General features: G+C 49.6%; 1 long non-coding RNA gene across 3 annotated transcripts in view; it reads left to right on the top strand.

Annotated features, from left to right (window-relative positions):
* Window positions 1-37: 37 nt before the first annotated feature.
* The window catches only part of LOC112477328, a 30,267-nt gene continuing 17,517 nt past the window's right edge, over window positions 38-12,787 (top strand). Inside the window, exons 1-2 of one of the 3 annotated variants that reach the window (XR_003045418.1) lie at window positions 38-489; window positions 4,844-4,989. This is a non-coding gene — a long non-coding RNA (uncharacterized LOC112477328). The remainder of the gene's footprint in view (window positions 490-4,843; window positions 4,990-12,787) is intronic. The other 2 variants (XR_003045419.1, XR_003045420.1) reach the window with 2 other exon arrangements.

The raw sequence follows: 12,787 nt of genomic DNA, 5'->3' as shown, positions 1-12,787 counted from the left end.
CTATCAGCCTTCTGCGAATTTAGAGCTATTTGCGGCCTCCCCTTGGAGGCGCGTTTCGCTCCCTCCCCCCAGCACCTGCAAGGACGCAGGCTGAGCGATGGTGCAGTCCTGCCCCCGAGTTTCATCATCCAGGGCCCGACGGCGGCGGCGGCGGCGTGCGGCGGGGGCGGGTAGGATGTGGGAGTCAGGAGTCTGGGACTTGACGGCCGTTCTTACTCGTGCCGAACGTGGCCTTCCTCGTTGGCAAACGGAGATCTGCACCTGCAAGGGTTCCCGGCACATAGTAGGCACTCAGGAAATGTTTCTCAAAGAATGAACGCTCAGGACGGGGTAGCTATCATTTTGGGCAAAGACATCTGCAGGCAAAGGCGTCCTGGCTCAACCAGAGAGAGAACAGAGCAAGACAGAATGGAAGACGCCTGGTTGGAGACGCTGACGTCCACGGGATAAGCCACTCGCCTCTCTGAGCCTCAGAGTCTCATCTGCAAGGTACACTGCATTAAACGACTTCTAGGGTCCCTCCCCTTCTTGGAAGCTCTGTGTCTAGGGGTTGTCAGGCAGAAAAACATCCCAGAGCTCCCTCACCCCAACAAACACACACACTCACGTTACATCTGTGAAAGTAGGGGGCAGAAGGTGCTTCAAAAACACAGCAGTATAGGGGCGAAGCTACTAGAAAAATCTAGATTTGAATATGGGTGTATATAGCCACTTCCCGCTTGGCTATGAGCACATCGCTTAGCCTTTGTAAGCCTCGTTTTCTCATCTGTAAAATGGGGTGACACCCTTGCCTCATGGGGCTGAGGGGAAAGTTCATTGAGTCAACTCTGTAAAAGCCAGGGGTTTGGAACCTAGTGGGTGGCTGTCATTCCCCCTTGTCAAGAGAGTGTCATAAACTGATTACCAGTGAAGCGGGACAGGGGATGAGAGACCAAGACCGAAGATCTGAGTATTCCCGTGCTGGCAAACTGCGTGGCCCACCCAGAGCCCTGGGCTGTTATCTGAGCTTCTCATTGCTGGTTCCGCCCGCAGCACCTGTGTCCACACCATCGCCTTCCCAGCCTCTGTCTCGGTGGCCACGTATTCAGTGAAAGATTATCCCCCAGGGAGCTGAGTCTCTCTAAGGACTCTGCTGCCTTCAATGTCATGTTCTCATCGCTCTGCCCAGTTGGGGCGACACACAGCCACACACTACCCCCACCCCACCTCTAAACACGCTTATCCTTGACCTGCTTAAGACGTAAGCACAGTCCCTCACTGTTCACCCAAGGGTCAGTGCACTTCCCGCCATCTCGACCCGTGACCAGAAGGGACAGGGAGCTGGGAGGGAGAGGTGAGTACACATTCATTTATGCACCTGGGAACAACAATGCCCAGAACACAGCCCATCTGCATGGGCTCTCACGTCGTCATTGTAGAAAACGAGCCAGTGTCCCCACAATGGCTTTCGCCAACCTGTCACGATTGCACGAGAAGAACACTGCCTTGCTCTCTTGTGAACCACACTTTCCAATTTGCAAAGCACCTACTTGCCTTTCGCTGCACTTGAACCTGACAGATGTCAGTGAAGTAGAAAGGGCAGGCATTGTCCCCATTTTACAGATGAGGCTCAAAGAGGTTAAGTGAGTCTTTCAGGTGGCACAGTTCCGTGCGGAGCAGGAGCTGTGCTGTGGCCCATATGTATAGGGACCAGCTTGTCCCTGGATTGGGAATTCTGAGCTGCCCCCAGGCCTGGCAGGATGACATAGGATAACTGTAGGGTCAGGAGAGTTGTGACCTCACCCGTTGAGGAAGAACTTGCCTTCAACCCAAGGGGTGTAGTCAGCAGGCGGCCCATGCTCGTCAGTGCCATCGGATTCTGCCTCACCTGCACAGAGGCACCTTGCGTGAGGCCGCCATCACGCCCTACCTGGAGAAGTCTTTGCTCAGTGCCCGGGCAAGGCTTGGACAGGCTGCAACGCTGTTTGCCCCACGGCTTCCCCGCGAGGCGGGCTGAGGATCTGGTCGGACTGCGAATGTTTTCTTTCCTGCCCGATCCTGCTTCCTCCCACTTCCTCTTATAGGAGCCGGTCCCTAATGTGCACCCGGCCCCTCCGGCTTCCTCTCAGTCTCAGTGGTGAAGGCAGATAGCACCCCAGGCCAGGGACCGCTGAAGGCTGGAAGGTCTCAGGAGCTCCAAGAAGGCTAGAGTGACCGCAGGGCAGACAAGGAGGATGGGGCAGAGAGACAGGCGTCAGAGGTGAGCGGTGTCAGGACAGAGGCCAGGTCCCGAATGTGAGAATTTTGGTCTTCACCCTAAGAAAAATTAGAAGCCTCTGGAAGGCTTAAAGTAGGGGAGTGACATGATCACAGTTATGTGTGAAATTCTGCTGCATGGAGGCTGGATCGGAGGGGGCAGAGGGGGTGCAGGAGGATGAACTGTGGTATCGACAAGGTGCAGTGCTGGCCTGGACTAGGGTGCACTAGGGTGTGGGTGATGGGTAGTGGGCAGGCTCTCCTGCGTCCCTAGAACCTGACCTGCTACCTGGCACACAAGTTCTCAGTAAGTGTTTATCAAATGAATGAATGAATGAATAGTGAATGAATGAATGAAGTAGGGTCTATAAGGTCCATACTTTTGAGTGTTTTTAGTCCAGCAGGAGACGGGCAGTATGGTAAGGGAGTGAGTCCCCAGGGGTGCAGAGCAGCCAGTCCTTGGGGTCATGAAGGGCACCCCACTCAGCAGGGGGGGATAAAGGACATTCGTAAATAACCACAGAGCAGGACAGAAAGAGGAACAGATGGGTACTATGGGGCTGCAGGGAGGGATGGATGACTCCCCAGAATGTCAAATCACGTTCAGGCTGGGTGCTTGGGTGACTCCAGGACACTTGGGGAGCCAAGAAGAAGTTAGTGCCCTCAGTGATCAAACGCCTTGGCTAAGGGGCCTGGGCAGCCACTCTCGGTGTGTTCAAGGGCCCCCTGAGTGTTTGCTTCCAGACCTGCTGGTTCTGGAGCTGCGGGGCTGGCCTGGACCGGGGCTTCTCTTTCATCAGAACTCAGGTGCAGTGAACTTGGGGAACCACAGGCGTAGGGCAAGCCTGCGGGGGGCGGGGGTATCCAGATCTGAGAGGTCTGAATTCTGGTTCCAGATTGGCCGCTAGTCTGATGTGTGTGTGACCTGACGTGTGATGAGAGAACTAGCTGCATTTCCACCTGATGTCTGAGTTTCTGGCTCTTTTGAGAGCTTGAAGACGTTCTGTCCTCCTCTTCCAGCCCAGCTGGCTCCCCAGGCACAGCTGCCGCCTCTGCTCACGGCGTCTCGGTTTCCTTCCCTGTCGGCGAGGTGAGGACAGTGTCCACCTCCGAGGGGTGCCGACAATTAAAATGGTGTTCTAAAAATGTGTTTTCCTGATGGATATTTGGGTAGATTAAAAGATCTGATCATTTTTAACGGTGCGTATCTTGGAGTGGTGGGATTTTTGATGACTCGTTTTTCTTTTGCTTAATCTGGTATCGGTTTCTTGAAAAATAATGATAAAAAAGAAAATTAGCTTTAAAAATACGAGCTCAGACCATGGGATCCAGCACTTCCGCTTCTGGGTATATACACGGAGGAATTGAACGTATTTGTACACTCACGGTCACAGCGGCGTCATTCACAGAGCCAATGGGTAGAAAGAACCCAACTGTGCATCGACAGATGAATAGATAAACACAGTGTGGATAAACAAAATATAATGGCATCTTACTCAGCCTCTCAAAGTCAGGAAATTCTGACACATGCTAAAACGCAGATGAAACTTAAAGACCTTATGCTAAGTGAAAAGGACAGAGATTGTATGATTTCGCTTATATAAGAGGTACTTAGAAGAGGCAAATTTATAGACAGAAATGTGACTAGGTTACCAAGGGCTGGGAGACAGGCGGAATGGAGAGTAAGTGTTTAATGAATGGGGGACAGAGTTTGGGATGATGAGAAAGTTCTGGACATGGGGGAGGGTGATGATTGCGTAACAATGTAAATGTACTTAATGCAGCCGAACCGTACACTTGAAAATGCTCAAAACGGTCGATTCGATGTTATGTATATTTTACCATAATAAGAAAAAATAATAATAAAGATTTCCTGTGTAACCTAAGAAAATTTGAAAAAGGAAACAATGTAAATTTTAGAATGCTTATGGCTTTGTTTCAGAGGTGGCTACAGAGCTGACTCTGGCGGGTAAGGAGGCATTTGCTCTCCCGTTCTGTCTGTCTGTCTGTCTCTGTCTCTGTCTCTGTGTCTCTCTGTCTCTCCGTCTCTCCCTCCGTCTCTCCCTCCCTCCTCCACCCGTCAGCTCCCATCCCTGCCCCTCATGTAACCCTTTCTACATAAGGGCGTCATTTTTTAAAAAAGTCAGGCTTGAGTTTTTAGGGTAAAGTTAAGGGGGTTTCATCGAAACATCACGTGTTCTGAGTCTCTTCAAAGCAAATTAATTGCGTCTCTAACAAGCAAATATTAGGTGAGTGAGCCAATAGCCAGGACACATGTATCCGGTAAGCTTTGAAGATGACATGCAAAGTGAGTTAAAGATAAACTCATGATCCAAAGCCGGGCTAGACACAGGTGACTGGCACATTCGACCTAAGTGTAATTTGTGGTGATCGAAACCGAATAGAGCGGTATTTGTAGGTCGGCATTGCATTGGTGACATTTCAAAACACCAGCAGGCACACCGTGGCCTTGGCAGCCGACCTGACAAAGTGCAGGAAGTTCTGGAGAGTGGGGGTGGCGGGGAGAAAGCACGTGTCTACCTTCAGGAGCGGGTACAGCCTCTTCCATTTGGTGTACGTTGTCCCCAACCCCTGATTTCTTGTCTAGCAGGCACATGAGGACTCTCACATGAGCTCTGCCATACAGGACATTTGGGCAAGAGTTCAGAAACGGCCCAGGCCACTAGCAGAAAAATCCTCGGCAGCCCACTCAGTGACTGCAGCTGTTCAGCGCCCTGCAGCCCAGACAAAATGGTAAGCAAGGCTCAAATCAATATTTCCAGCCACTTCGCCTCGGCTTTTTCCAGATAGTGTCTTGAGGAGGTGACGTAATCTTTCAATCAGAGAAGCCTGCGAATACTTTCGGGCCCTTGGAACTTGGGAGAAAAACAATATTTATGCAGTCCCGTGAGCCCTTCTGCTTTGTAGTTCTCATTTACTCATTCAAGTTTTTAATTCTAGTTTGGATTCATTCTTCAGACCCCTCTGTGCTATAAGAAGGGAAATCTCTTCCCGATTTTGTGCCTGGAGAAACAGGCACAGATGTTTGCCTAAAACATTATCTCTGATTTGGGTTTAGCACACGGCTGGCCTGGCACTAAGCTTTCTTTAGTCCTAGTAATATTATTAAAATTACAGCGAATATTTATTAAGCAGTTTTAACGTGTTGGCACTGTGCTGAGCGCGTTACTGCATTACCTCGGATCGGCCCTGCCATGTCTTTGCTGCTGTGATCCCCATTACACTGATGGGAAAACTGAGGTTCGGAGAGATTGGGGTACTCATCAAGATCACCTGGCTGGTAAGTGGCAGAGCTGAGACTTGAACTTAGGATCTCAAAGGTTATTTATTAAAGGCTCAGTCCCACAGAAGTTCCCCCACTTCCGATGCCAGCCACAAGTGGAGTCCCCAAGCTCCCCGCCCTTCTGCCCAGACCACTCCAAACTCAAGGGTTCCCACGTCCCCTGACTCAGATTCAGTAATTCTCTAGAATGACTCATAGACCTTGGGAAATTGCTACACTTATGAGATGACACTTTGTTATAAGGGATACCACTCAGGAGAGGCCAAAAGGCAGAGACGCACAAGGCAAGGAACAGTGGGGGCCGGTGACACGGGCCCTCTCTGGGCGTGCCACCCTCACGGCACATTGATATGTCCATCCACCCACAAGCGCCCTGAGCCGCCTAGTTCCAGTTTTTCTCATGACTTCATTACGCAGACAGGACCCATTCTGTCACTGACCATGGGTCATTGAACGCAATCTCTAGACTCACTGACCTCCCGGGAGTTTGGAGGGGGAAGCCGAAAGCTTCCAAACCCCTAATCTCAGCAGGGCCAGCCCCTCCCTAGAAAGTATCTAAGGGCTCCTTTGAGCCACCTTGTCAACATGAACGCAGATAGGGCTAAAAGGGCCTTGTCACAGATAACAAAAGACACTCCTATCACTCTGGAAATTCCCAGGGTTTTAGGAGCTTTGTGCCTGGAACTGGGCACAAAGACCAAATCTACCTTTTATTATATCTGAACAGCCTGTAGTTGAATCCTGTTTTTTCAAAGCCTTTCTGCCATCTATATCTTTTGATTGGGGCGTTTAATCCATTTACATTTAAAGTAATCGCCGATAAGAAAAGAATTACCGTTGCCATGTTGTTACTTGTTTTCTGGTACGTTCTATAGGCTTTTTTGCCGGGGTTTATTGAGATCTAATTGACATAGGACATTGTGTATGTGATTTGATACAAGCCCTACAGGATGATTTGATACAAGCACGTGTTGTAAAATCGTTACCACGCTAAAGCTAGCTAGGACGTCTGTCACCTCTGATAGTGTGTCTTAGCGACTTTCAAGTATACAATAGTGTCGTTAACTGTAGTTACCATGCCGTACTGTGAGATCTGCATGATATCCACATTTGTGGATATCACAAATATATAAAATTTTTTTACCACAAATTTGATACCACAAATATATAAAAAATTATATATTTTCTTTGTGGTTTCCACAGGGATTACATATAACAACCTATTTTCTTTTTTCGTTCTTTGTTTTTAATTTTAAAACTTTTTGTTTCCACCCTCTATTTCTCATCAGGCGACACCTGCAGTATACATACGTTCACTCTTGTTTTCCTTCTGGTTTAGTTCCATTTCTAAAGTAACTCTTACTTCTACCTCATTTTTCCTGAGTTTTATCATTTAACTGCCATGTTTTTCTAGCTCTAATTTATGTTCATCTCGGCAATCTCACATCTGCCGAAATGACTCCGGCTCGTTTTGAAAAACTAGTTTACACCTTGCTCCAGCTTTGTCGGGGGGAACTTGGTCAGTCAGCTTTGGGCGTCCATGTTCTGTCTGTTGCTCCAGCCCCTTCGAGTCTCATCAGAGCCCCCTTGTCCTCACCTGGTATTGAAGGCAAACGGAACCCCTGTTAACTTCACCGCTTTGCTCAAATCAGCCCACTCTGCCTCCCCTCCAATACCGTTTGCCAGCCCATCAGACGCTATGTTTCTGCCCTTTGCTTTTTGCACAAATGTGGATATCATGCAGATCTCACAGTGTATGCGGTGATTGTCCTCACTCTCTCGTATTTTGGGGTTTTGGAGGACACCTTATCATGTGGCCTTGCTGTGGATGTTGTCCATAGGGTTTGGGTTTACCATGTAGTCGCTCTGTCTGGTTTTGCTTGTTTGTCTGTTGTTTTGCTTTTCATGGGGAGAGGATTCAGGGAGATTAGAAAACTATGCCACTTCTGTGTCTATCCAGAATTGTTAGGGAAGGAAAAAGAGCCAGGAGAGCTCAGGAAGCGAATTATTACAGTTGCTCCCGTGGCCAGGCCAGGACCGCGTGCCGTGTACTTGAACCAGGGCTAGGTGGGGGTAGGAGGGGGTGCTCGCAGGAAGCGAGCATTCACGTTTTTGAATTCTCTACCAAAGAAGCAGAAATACAACAAATGTTTCCTATGTTTCATCTGAGGGGATTCTGCTACTTTTTACAGAAGATATGCTGACACTCATAATGAACCTTATCTATTTTAAAGTGAATTTTTGATTTTACGAATAACTTACATATATGTTCCTTTATGAGAGATGAACACATAGATAAGGCTAAAGTCCTCTTCGACCCTCCTCCTCACCACGCCAGGTCCGCTGGCTGTTTTCCGATGCCTGGCTGACTCTGTCCTGTCTTCAACTAACTCCTTGTCCATGACCCTTTTCCCTGCTGAGAGAACATTGAAAGGCATTGTAACATTAAGCAGAGTTACATGTAAGTATGACGGCGAATCCACTAATAGCCATTTCGGGGGGTGATCTGTGCTGTTGCCCTTTTTGTACAAAAGTGTAAAACCTGAGAACAGCTGAGGATTTCAGAAACGTGGCTCTTTGCCTGTTCTGTGTGGTGAGGCCTCAAGTCACGGCTTCCTTTTTGAACAGTGAGCTTCTTGTTCTCGCACAGCTTTGGTAACTGATGGGCTTTTTGGCTCAGCTTTCACAAGCTTTATTGAGATCGTTTTAATTAGGATGCGTTATGATTCAAGTTGCAGAAAACGCTACTCATGTTCACTTTTTAAAAAGGACGTGTAGGCTCCTGGAACCAAGCAGTATGATGATATTTGACACTTCGGGGTTCAAATCGGGTCGTGGCAATCAGGTCAACTTCTTGCCAACTCCAGGGTCTCCGGTTACATTGTGTGGCAAGAGCCCAACACCGCGCGTCTTGGCGATGCCCCGAGTCCTGTGCCATGAGTCCCTCCGTTCCTGTCTCTCTGTTCACTTCTGCGTGGCAGGCTCCCTTCATACAGTGAATGGGCTGTGCTAGCTCATCTCTCCACCTTCTCCATCACCAACACCAGGAGAGAATAGAGGATCTCTTTCTCTCAGAAGCACCGGGAAAAGCCCCGTCTTGACTCATCGGTCTGACTGGGTCACAGACCCAGCCTGGAGCCGACCGCTGGGATCACGGGAACACTGACGTGCCCATGGCCAAGGTTAGCAGCTTCTCCAGAAGCTCCCGAAGAAACAGTGAGGGAAGAGGGGGCCAGGCACGGTTAACGGAGTGCAGCTGTGACGAGGGACAGCTCCACCTGGCTTGGATGGCACCTCCTCTTCTGAGGCAGCATGTCACAGTGGTCGAGAGCCACGCGACCTTAGTCTAATATTGGCTTTACTGCTTAAGGGCTGTCCGTCTGACCTTGGGCCGGTTACCACGCCTCTTTGGGCCTCGGTGTCCTCCTCTGAAAAGTGGGGGATGATAGCACACCCCCATGAGATTGCTGCGGCGTGAAATCGACTAAGTATGCATAAGACACTTAGAACAGTAGTTGGCGTGGGTCGAGGTCTAGGTAAAAGTCTTTGCCATTGTCGCAGGTGTATCGATCCTGAGGACAGAATAGGAAAATGCTCCACGTGGCAAATAGCGAGTGAAGGGCAGGGGTCCTTCGGCCTTAGGCTGTGAGACACAGTGACTTGCAGTGACGCTTTCAGCAGCTCATCGGCTCGTCCTTCCTCTCAAGGGACGGGAAGCTCCCGGGTTCCACACATCTGTGTGCGGGCGTGAGGACATGACTGTGGAAGGCCACGAGGGACAACCCGTTGTGAGATTCGATTCATATTGTTCCGAGACTTTAGACGCTGATTCGTGATTTCACTGCCAGCCTGGGGACCAGCCGCTGCTTCGGTGACGCGACGCACCGATTGACTTACAGACCGCTGACAGCTGCCCTCTCCGCCTAACACGGCCATTCCACAAATGACCCGGGGACCACTAGAGGAGAGACTGGGGAGTGTGATGGAACTTTCTTCCCAGTGAAGTGTAAACTGTCCTTAGGAATAGAGCTGTCTTAATAAATCCCAGGTCTCAAACGTGGTAATTAAGAGAAGCCTGAAACACCACAGAGGCTTGACTTCCAGGGCTTCCGTTCGAACCCCCAAACGTCGGACCCCCGCCTGGGTCCTGGCCTGGCATCTGACTGCCCTCGCAGCCTCCTCCACCCCTGTCTTAGTAACAGTCTCAGACCCTGGCGGCAAATGGCACGCGAAGCCGAGCACATTTTATTCTACACAGACGGGATTATATAAATCTTCCCGTTTTAAAGTAATTTCCTTCGCCCTTTATTTCTTTTGTGTGGTTGTAGGAGTCTGCTTGGATTCCTAATGAGCCATATCCCTGGCTGGCTTTATCCTGTTTTAAGAAAAATCTGATAATTCCATTGACTTTCATCCGGGTGTTCACACGTTTATTGAGGACCTACTATGTGGCAGCCGCCCCGCCAAATGTTGATGTAATTAGACAGCTTCCTCTCAACCTCTTCAGCTAGTTTTTTGTTCAAAAAATTCTACTTTGGATTCCTCCCCCTCCCCCGCGGCCCTTTTTTCGCGCCCCCCCCGCCCCCCTCTTTCTGTTTCTCTCTCTCTCTAGAAAGGCACTGATTTAGGCGAAAGACCTAGTTTCTGCATGGCTCCCCCTGATCTGCAGGGTTTCTGCAGGGAGACTGCAGCCTTCGGGTCCCCCAGAATGCACCAGGTTATGTCAACTTCCTCGTTTTCCAACACGTTTCTGAGGGCACCCTTCTCTCCTCGTCTGGCTTCTGCCTTCTCATTTTTCTAAAGTTAGGTCAACATCGTGGCCTTCAGGGACGCTTTCTCGGGTCCCTGTGGTTTAGGTGTTTCTCCCCCAGGCTTCCTTGAGTTTACCGTTCTTGGAGAAAGCCTCACGGTTGGCCCGTGCTCGTTGATTTCCTTGCCTGTCTCAGTCACCAGGGGAGAAGCCAGGCAGGAGCCTTGTCTGATTGGCCTTACCATCCCCAGTGTCTAAGAGACGAGTGTCGAATGAATGAGTGGCACATATTTACTGTGTACCTACTATGTGCCAGTCACTGTACGAAGCTCTAGGGACACCAAAATCTAGTCTCTTTGACGATCGTAATCTAGTGGAAAGATACACGCTAGGTTAATAATCACATGTCGCTGTGCCATCTTGGACTGATGAGAGCTTTGAAGAAAAGGCATAGGACGTTAGGAGACTGTGTGACGGGAGGACCCAAGGGTCGGATAAGCAGGACTCTTACCTGGGCAGACTTAGTACACAGGACCCAGGGATCAGCCCGGAGACTGGAATCCACCCCAGAGGGCAGGGAAAGGCCAGAGAAAGAGGCTGGTGCCTCCAGTCTGGTAATTAATAAACCTTATTAATAGAAAACTACATACGAGGCAGGTCTGGGGCAAGCGCAAGACGAAACAGATCACCGCGCCACTTGGTGGGGGCGCAGAATCATACAGCATGAGGGATGGTCACGGGTACTGGTGCGCGGATGCCCCCAGATACAGGAAATGTACGTGTTCCACAAGGCAGGGACAACAGCCCGCTCCAGCACAAAGCAGGAGGCAGGGAGGGGGTGCCGATTTACGTCACAATGAACGTCAGTTACGATCAGACGGTCGCTAAGGGCGGTTTGCAGAAAGCAACCTCCATTTGGGCCTGGGTCCAGCTCGTGGGACAGTGGCGACATTGTGTAGCCGTCTCTCTCCACAGGTGGGAAAGGAGAGGCAGAGCTGGACATGAGTTCAGGTGGGTGGTCCTCAGGTGTGCCAGCTGCCTGGTCGCCATGGGTATCTGCTTACTGTGCTTGTCCTGTGTCCCTTCTTCAGGTGACGGTGCCCTGACATTTTTTCTGTTGGGGAGCCAAGCCTTCCTTATTCTCATCCTGACCTATATTTCTTTCTAGCGATGGACACGTCACCTAACCAAATTAGTTATGTCATCTCTCAGGTCTCCTCCCGTGTATTAGTTTAGGGACGAATTTGGACCCAAATCAAGTCTGGGAGTCTTGGCAGAATTATGAAGAAAGACGTGTATTTCTTTTAGCATTTGGGAGTTTGTGCTCAAGAGAGAAGGGGAGAATCGATACAGACAAATAGAATCCCGATGATTTTTTTCAGCACCTAGATCCAGCCATGCCTGAAACTCATGTGGATATAACTGTCTAAATTCACATATATGGCTTTTAAAGTCATTGACTAAACAGTTCTCTCATTTTTTTCATGTGCCTTAAGCTCATTTTCACTGGGATTCAGTTGCTTGCAACTAAGTGTCTTTATTAATACATTGATTTTAACTAATGTCACTCGTTTGCTAAATCCCAAGGGGGTGGGGGGAGACCAGCTCAAGCATTTAGCAAGGGGGAGGCCCAGTCCAAACACCAATATTTCCTGCACCAGGAGGGAGTTCCCCTAAGCCTCCGTATTCTGGGCCTCTTCCCCTGAGCCCCAGACCCGTGGTGCATCCGTGTTTGATTGCCTAGCAACAGATGCACTGAGGGATGGCCAGTAGAGGGAGATACAAACAGGAACCTTCCTAGCCCTGGCGGGGCAGGGAGGCCCTCGTACCCCACGTACCCCACGTGCTGGGAAACCACAAGCTGCTTCGTGCTGGAGGAATGTGGGGCAGGCCTGATTTGAGAGTGGAGAGCTGGCTTTTCTGGACTGCGAAACTTGAACCTGCAGGGTAGGCAGGCTGAGACTGTCAGTGGCTTCCACGAGTAACAGCACTGGCGGTCACGGCTGCCATCTAGTGTCAGATGTCAACTTTTGCAAGTTGTTTACGAGCTGTTTCCAGCTGGAAGGCCTTTTGAGGGCCCATTGGAGGAGGTCATTACCTCTGCCTTCCCGTTGGCAAGAACCTCAGAATCAGAATTTTGATATTATCTCTCATTTAGCTTATTATTCAAATGGCCGCAGAGCCAAACTGACTGGATGGGGGGAAAGGGGAGTCATTCTACAACCTTCACCTTGTGTCTCATTCCAAATCTCTAGGTGCTATGAATTAGATGGATAGATGAATGATAGATGATAGGTAGATGATGGATAGATATGATAGATAGATAGACGATAGGTAAATAGATAGGATAGATAGATAGTAGATAATAGAAAATTTTTAAGTTCTGTAATAGTCATATTTATGGTCAGGGTTCTGGTAGGTAACGGGTAGCACACTCCAAAGCGGTGAGTGGGGAGAAGTTAATGACAGGGCCCCTCCCAACGGGAAGGGACCCTGCG

The sequence above is a fragment of the Pteropus alecto genome, unplaced genomic scaffold, assembly GCF_000325575.1.
Source record: "Pteropus alecto unplaced genomic scaffold, ASM32557v1 scaffold123, whole genome shotgun sequence".
Classification (NCBI taxonomy): domain Eukaryota; kingdom Metazoa; phylum Chordata; class Mammalia; order Chiroptera; family Pteropodidae; genus Pteropus; species Pteropus alecto.
Note: the sequence above shows the minus strand (reverse complement) of the source record. Positions and strands in the feature narration are given on the sequence as shown.